At 41.6% G+C, this 16,425-nt stretch overlaps 1 long non-coding RNA gene across 1 annotated transcript; it reads left to right on the forward strand.

The window, feature by feature from the left end:
• The first annotated feature begins 5,266 nt into the window (after nucleotides 1-5,266).
• Nucleotides 5,267-10,703, forward strand: LOC128475217 (uncharacterized). Its single transcript, XR_008346474.1, has 3 exons — nucleotides 5,267-5,759; nucleotides 9,511-9,632; nucleotides 10,391-10,703. It is a non-coding gene; the product is annotated as an uncharacterized LOC128475217 (long non-coding RNA).
• The last annotated feature ends 5,722 nt before the right edge of the window (nucleotides 10,704-16,425 follow it).

Consider the following 16,425-nt stretch of genomic DNA (forward strand, 5'->3'; position numbering starts at 1 on the left):
GAAAAAACGCTGTTCTGCAGTATGGGGGGTATAAATGTAACTGGTTCCCTTCCATGAGTCTATACATCCCCATACTGAAGGGCAGCATTTTATCTGGGCTGGTCAACAATATGTAAAAGTTATGCGTGTCCTGAAAAACATGGCCGATGTGGTCACCCTAATGCCCCCGCACCCTTGTGTATTGCCCTAAGCTAGCCCCCCATTATATATTTAGCATACCACCCAGCCCCCCATTAAGTATTGATTTATATGATGCCCCCCGCCAGCACATGCTTGGGAATTAATGCCCCCTCATTATCATCTCAGCCCTGGCACCCAGATTGCATCCACAGGACCTGGCCACAGAGTGGAAGCTTGCCATCTTTGCCCACAAACCGCATGCATGTGGCATCCTAGCCTTAAACAGCCTCCCTGTGCCATGCCCCCCCACTTACACATCCATACTATCACAGATATATTCATTAATTATTAATTCACAAATATCAGGTAGGGGCCTGGAGCTGCAGCTCCATCAGCCCCTACGTTAATCTGGCCCTGTTTGATGTGATAAATTGGAGTGACCAGGTTCAAAGTCCAAATAGGATATAAGCAGACTGACCAAATTGAGAGAGGAAAAAAAAGCGCCACAACCAGAACCTACGCGTCGGTGGCATCACTGTACTCCGGGGGATGTCGTTGAATACGTATCGTGTGTTTGACCAGAAGCTACACATTTATAACTCAAGTACAATTTGTGTGAAAAAACACAGCACAAATTACCACCCCAAACTTTGGCAAAGGTTAGTGTAACGGGTTCACCAAGAGAGCTGTAGTAACTCCCAGAGATCACCCACATTTATCCTCCTGTCGTCCCCGGAATAACTTCCAGCACCAGTCAGCATGCGCACCTTGGAACCCTGCTATGTGTACCCAATAAGTAGACACAACTACCTTGAACTGAGTACAGCAGGAATGAACAGTTTATTGACATAGACTGATATATCCACAGAACAGCATTAACATAAATTAACAGATACATGCATACAACCCAGCCTTTAATCCCCAGGCAGCAATCCTATTGATGGGAGTAATTAAACAATGGAGTTCCTGCCTGTGCTATCTTTGTTTGGTAGCCGGGCTGGAGTCATCTCTGACTACCTTGGGCCCCTGTATGACAGCTCATTCTGTCAAAGTTAGTGGTACAAATCATAAAGAGAAATGGTTAAAATACCAGCACTTGAAATACCTTGGGCCGTCTAGTTTTCAGAATTATATGGTTTGATGGTGTAAATTGAATTGTCCAGCTTCAAAGACATGGGGGCAGAAGGACCAGATGTCAAAATTCCAAGTTGAAAACCTGAATTGTGCATGTGCCAATTGTGGCCTTTTAGCCCTGAAAAAACCTACAACACCCAATATGGGCAATATCACTGTACTCAGGAGATGTTGCTAAACACATATTGGGGTGTTTGGCAGTGAAATATACCAGCAACTGTAAATGTATACCCAGTAGCGTACCTAGCGGGGGGGCGGTCCGCACCGGGTGCCGCTCATCACGGGGGTGCCGATTTGCAGGCACCCCTCCAGAGACGGACAGTAATGTCCGCCGCTGGAGGAGCAGGCTCGCAAGGGAGCGGTATCGAAGGTCTTTAACAGACCTCCGATACCGCTCCCTTGCGATCCGGGCGGCAACAGCTGCTGTGCGCCGGGATTTGTTGTCAGATCCCGGCGCACAGCACGGAAGCCGCGCCCACCGCTGTCCGTGCCCTCTGACCCGGAAGAAGACAGAGAAGACAGAAGAACTGAAGAAGAGGAGCGAAGAAGAGGAAAAGAAGCTGAAAGAAGAAAGGAAAGGTAGGAAAGCATTAAGTGAGAGTGGATTGGTATGTGTGTGGATTAGTATATATGTGTGGATTAGTATATATGTGTGGTTTGGTATATGTGTGGTTTGGTATATGTGCGGATTAGTATATATGTGTGGTTTGGTATATGTGTGGTTTGGTATATGTGTGGATTACTATATATGTGTGGTTTGGTATATGTGTGGATTAGTATATATGTGTGGATTGGTATATGTGTGGATTGGTATATGTGTGGATTGGTATATGTGTGGATTAGTATATATGTGTGGTTTGGTATATGTGTGGATTAGTATATATGTGTGGTTTGGTATATGTGTGAATTAGTATATATGTGTGGATTAGTATATATGTGGATTAGTATATATGTGTGGATTGGTATATGTGTGGATGGTTATATGTGTGGATTGGTATATATGTGTGGATTGGTATACGTGTGGATTAGTGTATGTGTGTGGATTGGTATACGTGTGGATTGGTATATATGTGTGGATTGGTATGTCTGTGGATTGGTATATATGTGTGGATTGGTATGCGTGTGGGTTGGTATGCGTGTGGATTGGTTTATGTGTGGATTAGTATATATGTGTGGTTTGGTATATGTGTGGTTTGGTATATGTGTGGATTGGTATATACGTGTGGATTGGTATCTACGTGTGGATTGGTATACGTGTGGATTGGTATACATGTGGATTAGTGTATGTGTGTGGATTGGTATGTCTGTGGATTGGTATGTCTGTGGATTGGTATATATGTGTGGATTGGTATGCGTGTGGATTGGTATGCGTGTGGATTGGTATGCGTGTGGATTGGTATGCGTGTGGATTGGTATGCGTGTGGATTGGTATATGTGTGGATTGGTGTATGTGTGGATAAGTATACGTGTGGATTGGTGTGCGTGTGGGTTGGTATATGTGTGGATTAGTATATATGTGTGGATTGGTGTATGTGTGGATTGGTATACATGTATGGATTGGTAATTTTGTGGATTGGTATACGTGTGGATTGGTAAGTGTGTGAGAGTGACGGGTGTTATGCTGTACCATTTCCAATGAATTTTTCATTATATAATTATGCTCTAAAGTACATCATAACTCCCATCACTCTATACTGTTCCATACAGTGGCAGAGCTGGGAGGCAGAGGACTTGCACCCCCACTGCAGGACTCCTGAAAGGTAAGTGAACTTCAAAGAGGGAGAGGGTAGATAGTTAGGAGGGGGTAGATAAGGAGAATGAGTGAGATGGGGGATAGGGGGTAGATAGGGCAGAAGGGAGTGAGAAGGGGTAGATAGGGCAATCATACTCCTATCATGCCAAGTCTGCGAGTATATCCTGGAATCTGGGTATGCCTGGGCATCATAGGAATGTGATTGCTGTTAACAAGAAAATATTGTTAATATACACAGGCTTTTATTTGCCCGGGTGCTCCAAAAATAGCCAGATATATGTTTCCAAAGAAAAAATGGGCACTCACAGGTCTTTGCCTTGAGAAAGGACCGGGGGTGGTCCGAAACGTTGGCCGTGCTGATTGAAATAAACTAGTGTTTAATGCACTTTACTCCAAAGACCCGTGAGTGCCCATTTTTTTCTTTGGTTACATATATAAAATATATATAAAATAGCAAAATGCTACTTGTACTTATTGCTCTATAACTTGCAAAAAACACTGGGTATTTCTGAACTCAGGACAAATAGCATGTATTTGCTCGTCTTCTAATCGGGGTCGTCTTCTAATCAGAGAGGTCTGATTATGAGACTAAGATCCAGATCCCCCGCAGGGGACCTGGATCCTCCTGTCTCCCCACCCCATTTAACACCCCCCCCCCACACGCACACACCGGTACCGGTGCTTCCTGCTGTATTGCCGGGGCAGCGGGTTGACGTCTACGCGATGTGCGTAGAGAACATCCGCTGCAGTCGGAAGGAGGTGTGGCTAGCAGCGGGGGTTGTCTGCGTCCGTCGCGCAGACCTTCCCCGAGTGTCAGAGATCAGAGTTCCCCGCACCGGTGCTGGGGGACTCTGATCTCTGACAGCCGGGGAAAGTATGCGCGACGGACGCAGACAAACCCCCACTGCAAACTCCACCTCCTTCCGGCTGCAGCGGAAGGAGACGTCAACCCGCTGCCCTGGCAATACAGCAGGAAGCATCGGTACCGGTAAGTAAGTGTGTGTGTGTGTTAAATGGGATTTCTGGAATGCCTTATACCCCTATATGCCACTCTGGCATTTAGGGGGTTAAAATGCATGTTATGGGGCATATAGGGAGGTATAAGGCAATATTCAGATTTTGGGGGTATAAGTTAATATTCAGATTTTGGGGGGTCGTCTTATAATTGAGCAAATACGGTATTTAGCAGGTTTTTGTCATTAGCTTTTATAGATGACTAAAAAAAATTCAAATAAAACAGACTGCTTTTTTAAATTTTTCATCATATTTTATTATCTCCTTTTATAAGAAATTACATGATATCACAAAAATGGTATCTGAAGAAAGCAATAAATACCTCGTGTGGGTAGACTAATTGGGAGAGGAGAAAATCACAGCTGGGGTGCAGGTTGGCAAAGAGAAGAAAATATAAAAGAGGCATCTCAGTTTTTATTAAATATGAAATAGTTTACATGAATTAATATTTACTACTAAAATGCACACGCAGAGAGAGAGAGACACGCACACGCAGAGAGAGAGACACAGAAAGTGAGAGAGAGAGAGAGAGCCACACACACAGAGAGAGAGAGAGCCACACACACACACACACAGAGAGAGACACACACACACAGAGAAAGAGAGAGACACACACACACACACACAGAGAGAGAGAGGGAGAGAGAGAGCCACACACACAGAGAGAGAGAGCCACACACACAGAGAGAGACACACACACACACAGAGAAAGAGAGAGACACACACACACACACACACACACAGAGAGAGGGAGAGAGCCACACACACAGAGAGAGAGAGAGAGCCACACACACAGAGAGAGAGAGCCACACACAGAGAGAGAGAGCCACACACAGAGAGAGAGAGAGCCACACACACAGAGAGAGCCACACACACAGAGAGAGAGAGCCACACACACAGAGAGAGAGAGCCACACACACAGAGAGAGAGCCACACACACAGAGAGAGAGAGCCACACACACACAGAGAGAGAGAGCCACACACACACAGAGAGAGAGCCACACACACACACAGAGAGACACACACACAGAGAGACACACAGAGAGAGAGAGACAGACACACACACACACACAGAGAGAGACACACAGAGAGAGAGAGACAAAGAGAGACACACACACAGAGAGACAGAGAGAGACACACACACACACAGAGAGACACACAGAGAGAGAGAGAGACAAAGAGAGAGAGAGACACACAGAGAGAGACACAGAGAGAGACACAGAGAGAGAGAGAGAGAGAGAGACACTGAGTGGATATGAATGCATTCTCAGCTGAACAGTGATTTAAATCTCCAATTCTATGGCGATGCTCACAGACAGAGCTCTGCAAAAATCAAATAATACGGGATTTATCTTAAAGATTCAAGTTTTCTTCTGCCTCCAGAATGTTCTCCGTTTTCAGTAACTGCAAAGACTGCAGCATTCTGTCAAAGCTTCATCCTCACATCCCACTTTACAATAGCTACACACAGTACAATCATCACAGCGCGCTTCCAATCATCTGCATTTCCTGTTTAGCAGCTTCCTGTCGTACTTTCTACAATGTGACCATGGGTAGGAACTAACTGTGCTCTTTCCTGTCAGCCAACCACCCGAGACGGGTCAATGGAGAAACCGGAAGTGCAGTTTTAACAGCATCCGTTCCCCGGTAGTAGTTTGACAGCTTTGTATTGAATAATACTTGTGAAGATGGCGCTTCGGCCAGGAGCTGGAGCCGGTGGTAGCGGCGGAGGCGGCAGGTGAGAGTCTTTAAGGCATTTGTTACTTTGATGTAGGTCGCGGTGTATGTTTTACCTGCTTTAACTTTAACAGTGTTTTGATGCTGAATGTAAAGATAGATTACATTATATGAGGCGGTAAATACATAAACATTGTTATCGATTTATTTTTACTAGTTTTTTGGAGGTTTGCAAAGCTTGTTATGAGGGTTTTATGTAAGAGAGGATACGTTGCTGAAGCATGGAATGCTGCTCGATGCGTTGGAATGTGGATGTAATGGAATATTGTGTCACTGAGGCTGGGCGCCGGTAATACTATATCGCACTCATTAATTATATAGTACAGGGTGTTACAGAGTAAAACGAATGCTCCCAAGTAGATCATGTAGAAAGTTGTTGCATTTACAGCAGTCTACATGTGTGCATTCCATGAACTGTTTTCTGGGCTCTTCATTTTATTCTGAAAAGCATGTAAGTAGCATGTGCTCTCATCATACAAACTATATGTAGAAATGTAGTTTTGCTCTAGGATTGTATTTTGTTTTGTGTAATAAAAAACTGCTTATTAGGCAAACTTGTTAAGCTTTTGGTGTTAAATTTCAATTTTATTTAATTTAGTAACAAATGGCCTCATATAAAAATGAGGTTTTTATTCGAGGTATTACACCTCGCTGGCAGTACTTGTGGAAGTAGTGAAGGAAAAGGCAGATTGACTAAAAAACACATGAATAAAGTACACTAATTGCTTACTAAAATGTTAAAAAGTGCTTATAAAATGTGAAGTAATGGACACATCTAGAGAGAATCTCCATTCGAGGTGAGAATCCAGAAATGAATACCGGTCGCCTTCATTGTTTATTTGCAGTTGATTTCTATGTGCAGCTTCCCCTTTAAATTTTTAGTCTTGGTTCCTTTGTGATGATTCTCTCACTGTGATGTCATAGAGTGGAGATGCTGTAAAGGCAGCATCCTGCTAACAGTAGTATACATTTAATGCAAGGTCGTGAAGCAGAAGGGAGATTGCAAACCCTGGCTTAACGGCTCGCAAACAAAATGTATCTATTTGGACTACTTTTTTGTTATTTAGCAATGGCAAAAGAAACATATGATATTGACTTACAAAACCTGAAAGCTGTGACCGTCCCCGACCGGCTTAAAGGTGTATCTGTCAAGATGGTTGTAGAATCTTCCCCGTGCAGCACTTCTTGTGGACTTGGTAACAAGAAAGAAAAGCGTTGCATTGTGGGACCATCAGGGAAGAGGGAGGACTGTGAAACCGTCAGCGTATCCTGTGTAGTGAGTTGGATTTGCGGCATGACGAGTTATACTCTGACCGTGGGACAGCCTTTTACTATGAACTGTCTGATTGTGCCTGCTGAAGGGCAATCAAATCAGGGGTTGAATTACTACTGGTACAACACCAAAGGTCAGGTAACAACCCAAGATGACCTATTTCGCCCACTCAGAATCAGGTACTTTAACATCACCTTTCCAGCCATCAAGGAGAGCGACGCCGGCTCATACCGTTGCGATGTGCAACACGCATTGGACTTTAAATTAATCAAGCGGGTTTACTATGCCGTCAAGGTGATCCCTCCTAGCCTGGTTAATCTGAACTACGGCAAATCTCTGATGCGTGAAAGTGAGCTGGAAGCAATGGCCGCACAAAAGCAGAAGTTAACCAAGGGCAACCTGTCGGAGAAAGTGAAGGCCATTTTGGAGTCGCACAATTTTATCATTTTTGGCGTCGGGGGTAGTGCTGCCGTCATTGTAGGTGGTGCATTTTGGGGATTTTTCTACCTAATTCGAAAACGCAGACGTAAAAGAAGAACGAATGACGTCGAAGATGGCGTCGACGACGATGATGACAGCGGCGACCATGATGACAGCGTCGACCATGATGACAGCGTCGACAGCGTCGACCATGATGACAGCGTCGACAGCGTCGACCATGATGACAGCGTCGACAGCGGCGACCATGATGACAGCGTCGACCATGATGACAGCGTCGACAGCGTCGACCATGATGACAGCGTCGACAGCGTCGACCATGATGACAGCGTCGACAGCGTCGACCATGATGACAGCGTCGACAGCGGCGACCATGATGACAGCGGCGACAGCGTCGACCATGATGACAGCGTCGACAGCGTCGACCATGATGACAGCGTCGACAGCGTCGACCATGATGACAGCGTCGACAGCGTCGACCATGATGACAGCGTCGACAGCGTCGACCATGATGACAGCCTCGACAGCGTCGACCATGATGATAGCCTCGACAGCGTCGACCATGATGACAGCCTCGACAGCGTTGACGATGATGACAGCCTCGACAGCGTCGACCATGATGACAACGTCGACTATTTGTGATCGGTTTGCCGTTTGGTGTTGAGGAGAAGCAGCCGCCGGCGTTGAGAAGCAGCCGCTGGCGACAATCATGCTGGTCTTCCAACATAACCCCCAGAGTCTGGCTGAAAGGAGGAGAAACGTCCGCAATCTTAACATCGATATAAGTTGACTGATAGCTGTGCTTACTGTCACACGAACTCTTATCATCAACTGCGGAAGATTGTTGTTAAATAAAACTTTTAGTGCATGCTCATTGTTTCATATTTGTACTTGATTTTTAACCTGAAGTAGTAGTAAATATTTTTTTAAATAAGCAAACAAGCATTAAAATAATACAATTATCACAGTTTTAAAAATGGGCTTAATTCTGTGGAAAACAAAATAACAGTAACTTATGGTATTCTCTAAAGAGGACAGTGTTGAGTGGAATGTCAACAAAGAATAATGCATATTAAAGGTACTTTTCCACACATCACTCCCATCTCCCAAAACAACTCAACAAATAAGGCTCTCTTCCCTTTACTGGCCATTACCGTGTTTTTTTTTTGTTAGACTTATTTAATAGGAGGGGCAGCTAAATACTGCTCAAACATAAATTGGTTCCAGTTCAACCCTTCTACCTAACCTTCCTACTCTTGATCCAAAAGTAGAAATATGGAACACTATATGTACAATTCGGTAAATATGATATGACTTGCACTTGACAGCTTGTCCCAAAAACAAATTTTATTAGCTTGGAAGCATTAAAGTTGTAGTTTAAACTCTTCCACTTATTAACTATTAATAACTATTAATTAACTATTAGGAAGTGCCAACACTGCCAGCTTTTCCTAGCCAGAAGGACTGAACTTACTGCATAATGCATAGTTGGATGTGTGAGGAGACTTTGAGAAAGATATTTTGGAACATAGAATTTTGTAGGTAAATCAGTGAGATTTCATATTTTCTTTGGGCTGTTAAAGGGATTTGTTCTCATTTGCAGATTATTCACACTGTTAAAGTTTCAGGAAATAATAAATCTTTGCTCGAATCTGAGTTGGTTGGAGGGGCTTGGGTTTTTTAAATAACAACATTAATTTGAGTCTCTATATGTTAAGTAAATAAATATTAGCACATCTGCCATATTCTTTAGCGTGAAAGCTGGATCACATAAAAATAACATTTTCAATGAAGCTTTTTTCCCTTTTTATGGCAACAACCTATCAGCGCCTGCTTTTAGCATATATGCATAGTTTAATATTATTTTGCAGTTAACTTTAGACCCTGTAGCTGCTGTTTTGGTTTGCAGAGAAAACCTTGGTGTAGGTTTATAGATATTCCATTCATGTATGTTCCAAACACATTTCTGTTATCTGAGGATCGCTGTGCTTTAAAGAATGTATTTTTTAAAAAAATGGTGGTCTGTGTCTTTCTTATGTAGTGTGGTAAATCAGAAGATGATGATTTTCAAGATGCCTCTAAATCTGGACCCATTGATATTTCCTTCTCCGATTTCTAGAGTGATATTTCAGTGAAACCAACCACTTCTCAAACTGGCATAAGGTGAGTGATATCTGTTCAATGTTTGCTGAATATACTACACATCTCTCTCTATTCTCTGTATGTGGTGAAATTAGATTTTTCACTGCTACACCTGGATAAGCATACATCTGTGCACCTGTGCAAGGGTGCAAATCATTGGGAATTATACTGAGGACCACAGATCTCCCAAAGCTCATGTGGGCACAAACAAGGACAACCGCTACTATCTGTGTGCCACTGCAAGCCTCGATACACTCCTTAACATAAAAACTCTGATGACATGAGACATGTGGAACAGTGCGCCCAATTGACAGCAACAAGCCACTCGACCCAAAATGTATTAGTTAATAAGCAGGTTATTGTAGGAGGATATTTAAAGTAGGCTGTCCATTCAAAGTTAAAAATAAAGTTTGTAATAATTTAGGGATTATTGCTGAAGATCAGCAATCTATATTTGATGACTACACTTGACAATTTAAGCTAAGCTGACATCTAATTACTATTAATCATATAGTTATCATTTAGTTCTATATATAGTTTTATAATTCATATGCTGATTTTGATTTTTTTAACTGTTCTGCAGGCTTAACTTTATAAATTAGTTTATATACGTTTTAATTTTCTTGCTTTGGTTTTATTAAAAGAAAAAAAATAACTGCTGTAACATACTTGATTAGTTATTTCTTGTGAGAGTGTCATTTTCCTCGGCATCAATGAACTATATACATACGTCAGGTCTATGTATGAAATATAGTTTCAATTTTGTTTTGTTATTGCAGTTTGTGTTTGAATCTTCTCAACAACAGATCCCCTACAGCAGATGTAACCCTCGTGAGGACAAATGTATTAATGATGAGTGTAGTTTTTTATCGTAATAATGATAATATAGTGTAATAATTATTGAAATACTTTATGAGTATTTAGAAAAACATAATAATTTTAAAAGAATTGTAAAAAAGTAGACTGTCTATGTAAGTTTATTTTAACCCCTTAAAAATAGGGGTTTTTTTACACCACAGGACCAGACCAATGGTTCATGTTTTTACAAAGTTTCTCTGTCTCTCTTTCTCGATTAGTGCAGGCCACACACACTCAGAGTGGATGCCGCCAAATGCTGAAATGTGTTCTACATCAAACTGCCTGTCCTCTATTGCCCCGCTTACTATGGTGTTATAATAAGCAACATCAGCACGGTTGTAAAGCACACCGCCGCTGTACTCTGGAGAGCAGTGGAAACGTGTTCTCTGAAGTGACAAATCTGGATTTGGCAGATGCCAGGAGAACGCTGGTTATCAGAATGCATAGTATCTACGGTAAACATTTAGAGAGATTGCATTTTAGAAATGCTGGGTTTACTGGCACATTTTTATGCATTATTATTTCATACCTTGATTGGTTAGACAGTTATACCGTAGTAGTCGTCTTTGCAGTGACTTCACCGATCTACAACAACGTCACTGAGGAAAGGACAAAACCAGCTGGGTCTGTCTAGTCCAGAGGTGGCCAAACTGTGGCTTTTTAATATTAGTACGTTTAGATGGGAAGGTCTGGACAAAAAAATAAAAAATTGGCAACATGTTTTATATGATAAATAGTATTTTATAATTAATAAGGATATATATTTAGAATATTTAATGTTTTGTCTATTTTTCTGCACAGATTAATTTCTTATATGTATAATTAAAATAACATTATTTAGCAATATTGATAAAATGTGTTAAGGCAGCTGATGTTTATATGTGTGTGTATATATGTATGTACAGTATCTCACAAAAGTGATAACACCCCTCACATTTTTGTAAATATTTTATTATATTTTTTTTAATGTGACAACACTGAAGAAATGACACTCTGCTACAATGTAAAGTAGTGAGTGTACAGCCTGTATAACAGTGTAAATTTGCTGTCCCCTCAAAATAACTCAACACACAGCCATTAATGTCTAAACCTTGGCAACAAAAGTGAGTACACCCCTAAGTGGAAATGTCCAAATTAGGCCCAATTAGCCATTTCCCCTCACTGGTGTCATGTGACTCGTTAGTGTTACAAGGTCTCAGGTGTGAATGTAATAATATATATGCATTTTTAAACGAACACGCAAGGCCTTTGATGAAGCCTGATTGGCAAGCCAAACACTGAAATTCATTCCTTCCGTTGGCGCGAGGTTAAACAAGGAATTTGGAACAATTGTAATATTGATTTGTTTAAGCTGTATATGTGAGTCTTCAGAAGGTGTTCTCACCACTCTGCTCTGTAAGCATTGACTTTTACTTTTGTTTGGAAGAATAAATATATCGTCTTAACGGATGTGCCTCAAATCTTTTACCAGTTTCAACCTTTGCGCTGCAAGATTGAACCCTTTCTTTGCATATTCTGGAAAACCCAACCCTAGACGAATTAAATGTCATAATCTTTCCTCTTTTGTCATTGGAAGAATATTAAATTTGGGCAATAAATTGTGTTGTTTGGGTACACCGGGATGTTCTGTGGTTCCAGTAAGAATGTGAAATAAATAGCAATAAGCTGAAATACTGAAAACATTTGTTTACATGAACAATTGTTTATTTTGTTGAACTGGACCCTGTCAACCACTTAATATAATTATGACACATTATACACACAGCGAGCGTACATATATATGGAAATAATTATACCATTATGTTTTGTCGTTGCCTCTTTGTTGGTGTTGTAGCTGTCTGGGTGCTGTACACACCTGTGTGCTAAGCCAGACTTCCTTCTACTTTGTCTCGGAAAGCATTCTGTGTGTAGTAATAATAAAGGGAAGTGTCAATGTTTAAAAATGGTTTCATGTAGGGCTGCAACAACTAATCAATAAAATCGATAATAATCGATAATGAAATTCGTTGCCTACGAATTTCATTATCGATTAGTTGAATCGATTATTATCGATTATAAAATGAGGGATTTTTCAGAGCAAACGCTCTGAAAAATCCCCCTCATTATATAATCCGTTTTACTGACTCACCGTCTCACAGCAGCAGCTCCTACTTACTCCCCCTCCCTGTAATCACTATGACAACTGGCCCCGCCCCTTCCTTCTCCAGGCCAGAACCACATGGCTGTGACACTCATCTAACTGTAAGTATATATATATATATATATATATATGTTAATATTTGGGCTACTGAAAGTTAGGGGAGGTGGGGGTTAATTTAGGGGCAGTTATGGTTAATGGGGTGTTTAGGGGCAGCTATGGTTAATGGGGTGTTTAGGGTTAATTTAGGGGCAGTTGTGGTTAATGGGGTGTTTGGGGTTAATTTAGGAACAGCTGTGGTTAATGGGGTGTTTGGGGTTAATTTGAGCCAGTTGTGGTTAATGGGGAGTTTAGGGTTAATTTAGGGGATGCTGTGGTTGATGGGGTCTTTAGGGTTAATTTAGGGGATGCTGTGGTTAATGGGGAGTTTAGGGTTAATTTAGGGTAGCTTTGATGGGGTATTTAGAGTTAATTTAAGGGTAGTTATGGTTAATGGGGTGTTTAGGGTTAATTTAATGAGAACTGAGGGTTAATTTAATAAAGTTAACTTAAGGTGCAGTTAGAGATAAAGGGGGGGCAAACTAAGGGGAATCTAAATCCTGGGGGCAGTGAAGTGACATATCTGGGGGTAAAAGGCATATGTGGGGAGGGCAGTGTGGCATGTCTGGGGAGGACGGAGTGATGTATCAGGGTGTATAAAGCGTATCAGGCACAGTGGCATGTCTGGGGGTAGAGTGAAGTGGCATATGTGAGGAGGGCAGGGTGGCATGTCTGGGAAGGATGGAGTGGTCTATCGGGGTATAAGGCGTATCAGGCACAGAGGCATATGGGGGGTAGAGGGGAGTGGCAGATGTGGGAGGTGGCGTGGCATATGTGGGAGGCAGCATGGAGTGCTGTGGTAGGCAGCGTGGCATATGTGGGAGGCAGCGTGGCATGTCTGGGAGGCAGGGTGGCAAGCCTGGGCTCAAATGTGCATAAATTGGGGGGGGGGCTAGTTGGGAAATAAAGACAAGAAATGCATTTTATCAAAGTTTTTTTTATTCTGCTGTTTGTATTTAACATCATTTGTTTATTAAATTATTTTAAATAAATGAAAAATTTACATTAATATTTTTTATCCGATTAATCGAAAAAATAATCGGCCAACTAATCGATTATGAAAATAATCGTTAGTTGCAGCCCTAGTTTCATGTATTTTCTCGACGGTTAACTAGCTCAGTTACCCACTACAAACTCACACTTTTCAACAACAATTCTTTTATGTAGGTGTGTTTTTATAGACTATAAGTTAAACCATGATCAGCAAAAAAATCAAGCAGGTAACCTTTTATAAATGGACAGAACACACACACACAATCTTTGTGCAAAAGGTTACATTGCACACACTTGTAGTTCTCTCTGAACTTACTATGCTAACCCTTTCAGTGTCAACCTTGTATGTGATCCATGGATAGTAATGTGGAACCCACGTACCAACAATAATCTCATGCTGTGTGCTACTGGAGGGTCCCCTCCACAATCGTTGGAAAGGTAAAATAAAACCAAAAGCTGTTGCATGCTGCCGACTTACTTACTGTGAGATCAGGTGGCCATTATAGTTGAAAAAAATTTGGTGTGCTAACTTTTACTTAGCACTTTCCTGGGCAATCTTTGAAGGGTTGCTCCTGTGGGTGTGGTTTCATAATGTAGGAGAAAAAAAAAACATGTGAATATAAAGAAGAGCAAGGAGGAATGAGGAGAGGTGGAAGAATGAAATGGACACAGAAAAAAGACAGGTAAGTTACATCTGTACACTTACTCTAACAGAGACACTTATACTAACAATGACTCTCGCACATCTACCCAACACTGACACACCACAAACATAGACATACTTACACAGAAACACGCAAGCACCTTTACACTCACATTAACATACACACAAACACATTCAGTCATGGACACACACATGCACTCACACCCACTTACAGCAACATTCATAGGCACACAAGGCATACGCCCGGATACTAACATCAAGAGATGCCTTGCTTACTCCACAGGGTCACAGAATTGTTGTAAAAGGCATGTGTTGTTGTTAATTCAAAATTAAAGTACTTTACTTAAAGGGTATAAAGAAGGTACTTAATGTGTATTCTGGTTTCCTGATATAGTCCAATGCATGTCTAATTTTGGGCTGGATTAACGTAGGGGCTGATGAAGCTGCAACTCCACACGACCACCAGAGCCGTCTTTAACTTGGCGAAAAGCCTGCAGCAACCAGGGACGCTGGGGTCGCAACAGAGACTGGGACTGCCACTCCAGGCAGCTTCCTGTTGGCTGCCATTGCCATGAGGTCGATCTGTGAAGTACCTCAGTCTCTTGTGACCTGCAGAAATATTGCAGTGCTCAGGCTCCATTCTCCTGAACACTGATACGATAATTACTCAATCAATCAATTAACGAGAATTGTTTAACCACAGAACAGATTGATATCAGTAACACTGATACAATAATTAATCAATTAACGAGGCTACAATTAATAGTTTGTCTATCCATCTCTTTCCGATGTCTTTTTTCCCCACGGGGTTCTGTTCCACAAAGATATATTCCTGTGGAAAGAAGAATATATATATTTATTTAACACATTAGATCTTCAAATCAATATCAATTTACATTGCTACTAGGTTGTTACATTGTTTCACTTACCCACTTCAGTTTTGGACAGACTCCAAACCACAAACACAGATGTCTTCTATCTTGATTCTGCCTGTCTGCTTTTTTTTCACTTTATGAATTATCTATCTTGTATACTTACCGATCACGAATATTGGTGATTACGATTCCCGATGATACGATGGAATGGAGATTTCCACAACGTTCGTTGTCAATTTGTCTTGAGGCACCTAAAAGACAACAACTAATAAAGAAAAAAGGGAAAAAAAAGAAGAAAAAAAAGATCAAACGTGATGACGTAGGGATGACGTAAACAGAGGAAGACGGCGAGCGGGGACCTTTAAAAACCGCAAAGACACAGACGGGATACAGATTGAATTTTAAATTTCTCCTGAGGAAGCCGAGATCAAAATCTGCGAAACGCGTTGAGAAACTTTAATATAATTGAAATTTGGACTTCAAAAGGACTTGCTGATTTACCTTTACGAAGGACAAAAAAAAACAAATATTATTTTTACGGCACTATTTCGTTTCCTATTCTTAACACAGAAACTCCAAGACAAGAAAAAGTCTGGATTTTTGATGAGCGATCACTTTCAAGTACACTTGTGAGTGCAATTAATATCATAATTTTTAATTTTTGTTTGAATTTATTACACTATATTTGTTTTATTTTTTCCCCACATATCTATGTGCCCCGTTTTTTTGTCTATACTCCATTCTCCTTGAAGGACAGATGTTCTGCTGAGGTAATCTGCAGTAATGTTCTCCTTTCCATGAATGAACATGTCCGAAAAGGTGGGAGAGATGGAACCCGCTTCCCGATCTTCTGAAGAAGAGCCCTGAATTGAAGACTGTGCCGTCTTGCTTCTTCAGGAAAGCCACCACCGTGCGATTGTCTGAAAGAACTCTCACTGCTTTTCCCTGTAACCTGGATTGCCAAGAAAGGAGCGCCTTCCAGACTGCCAGAAGTTCCAGCACATTGATATGAAGACAATGTTGGTCAAACCAAAAACCCCAACCGGATAAGATGGCGTCTGTAGACACTACTGTCCAAACGGACTCGGTTCAAACCAGACCTGAATTCAGTCTTTTCATCTGGAGCCACCATCTGAGGGAAAGACAAATGCTGGCTGGAATGGCAACCTACCTTGAGAGGGCTGGAAT

The sequence above is a fragment of the Spea bombifrons genome, chromosome 2 (assembly GCF_027358695.1).
Source record: "Spea bombifrons isolate aSpeBom1 chromosome 2, aSpeBom1.2.pri, whole genome shotgun sequence".
NCBI classification, from domain to species: Eukaryota; Metazoa; Chordata; class Amphibia; order Anura; family Pelobatidae; genus Spea; species Spea bombifrons.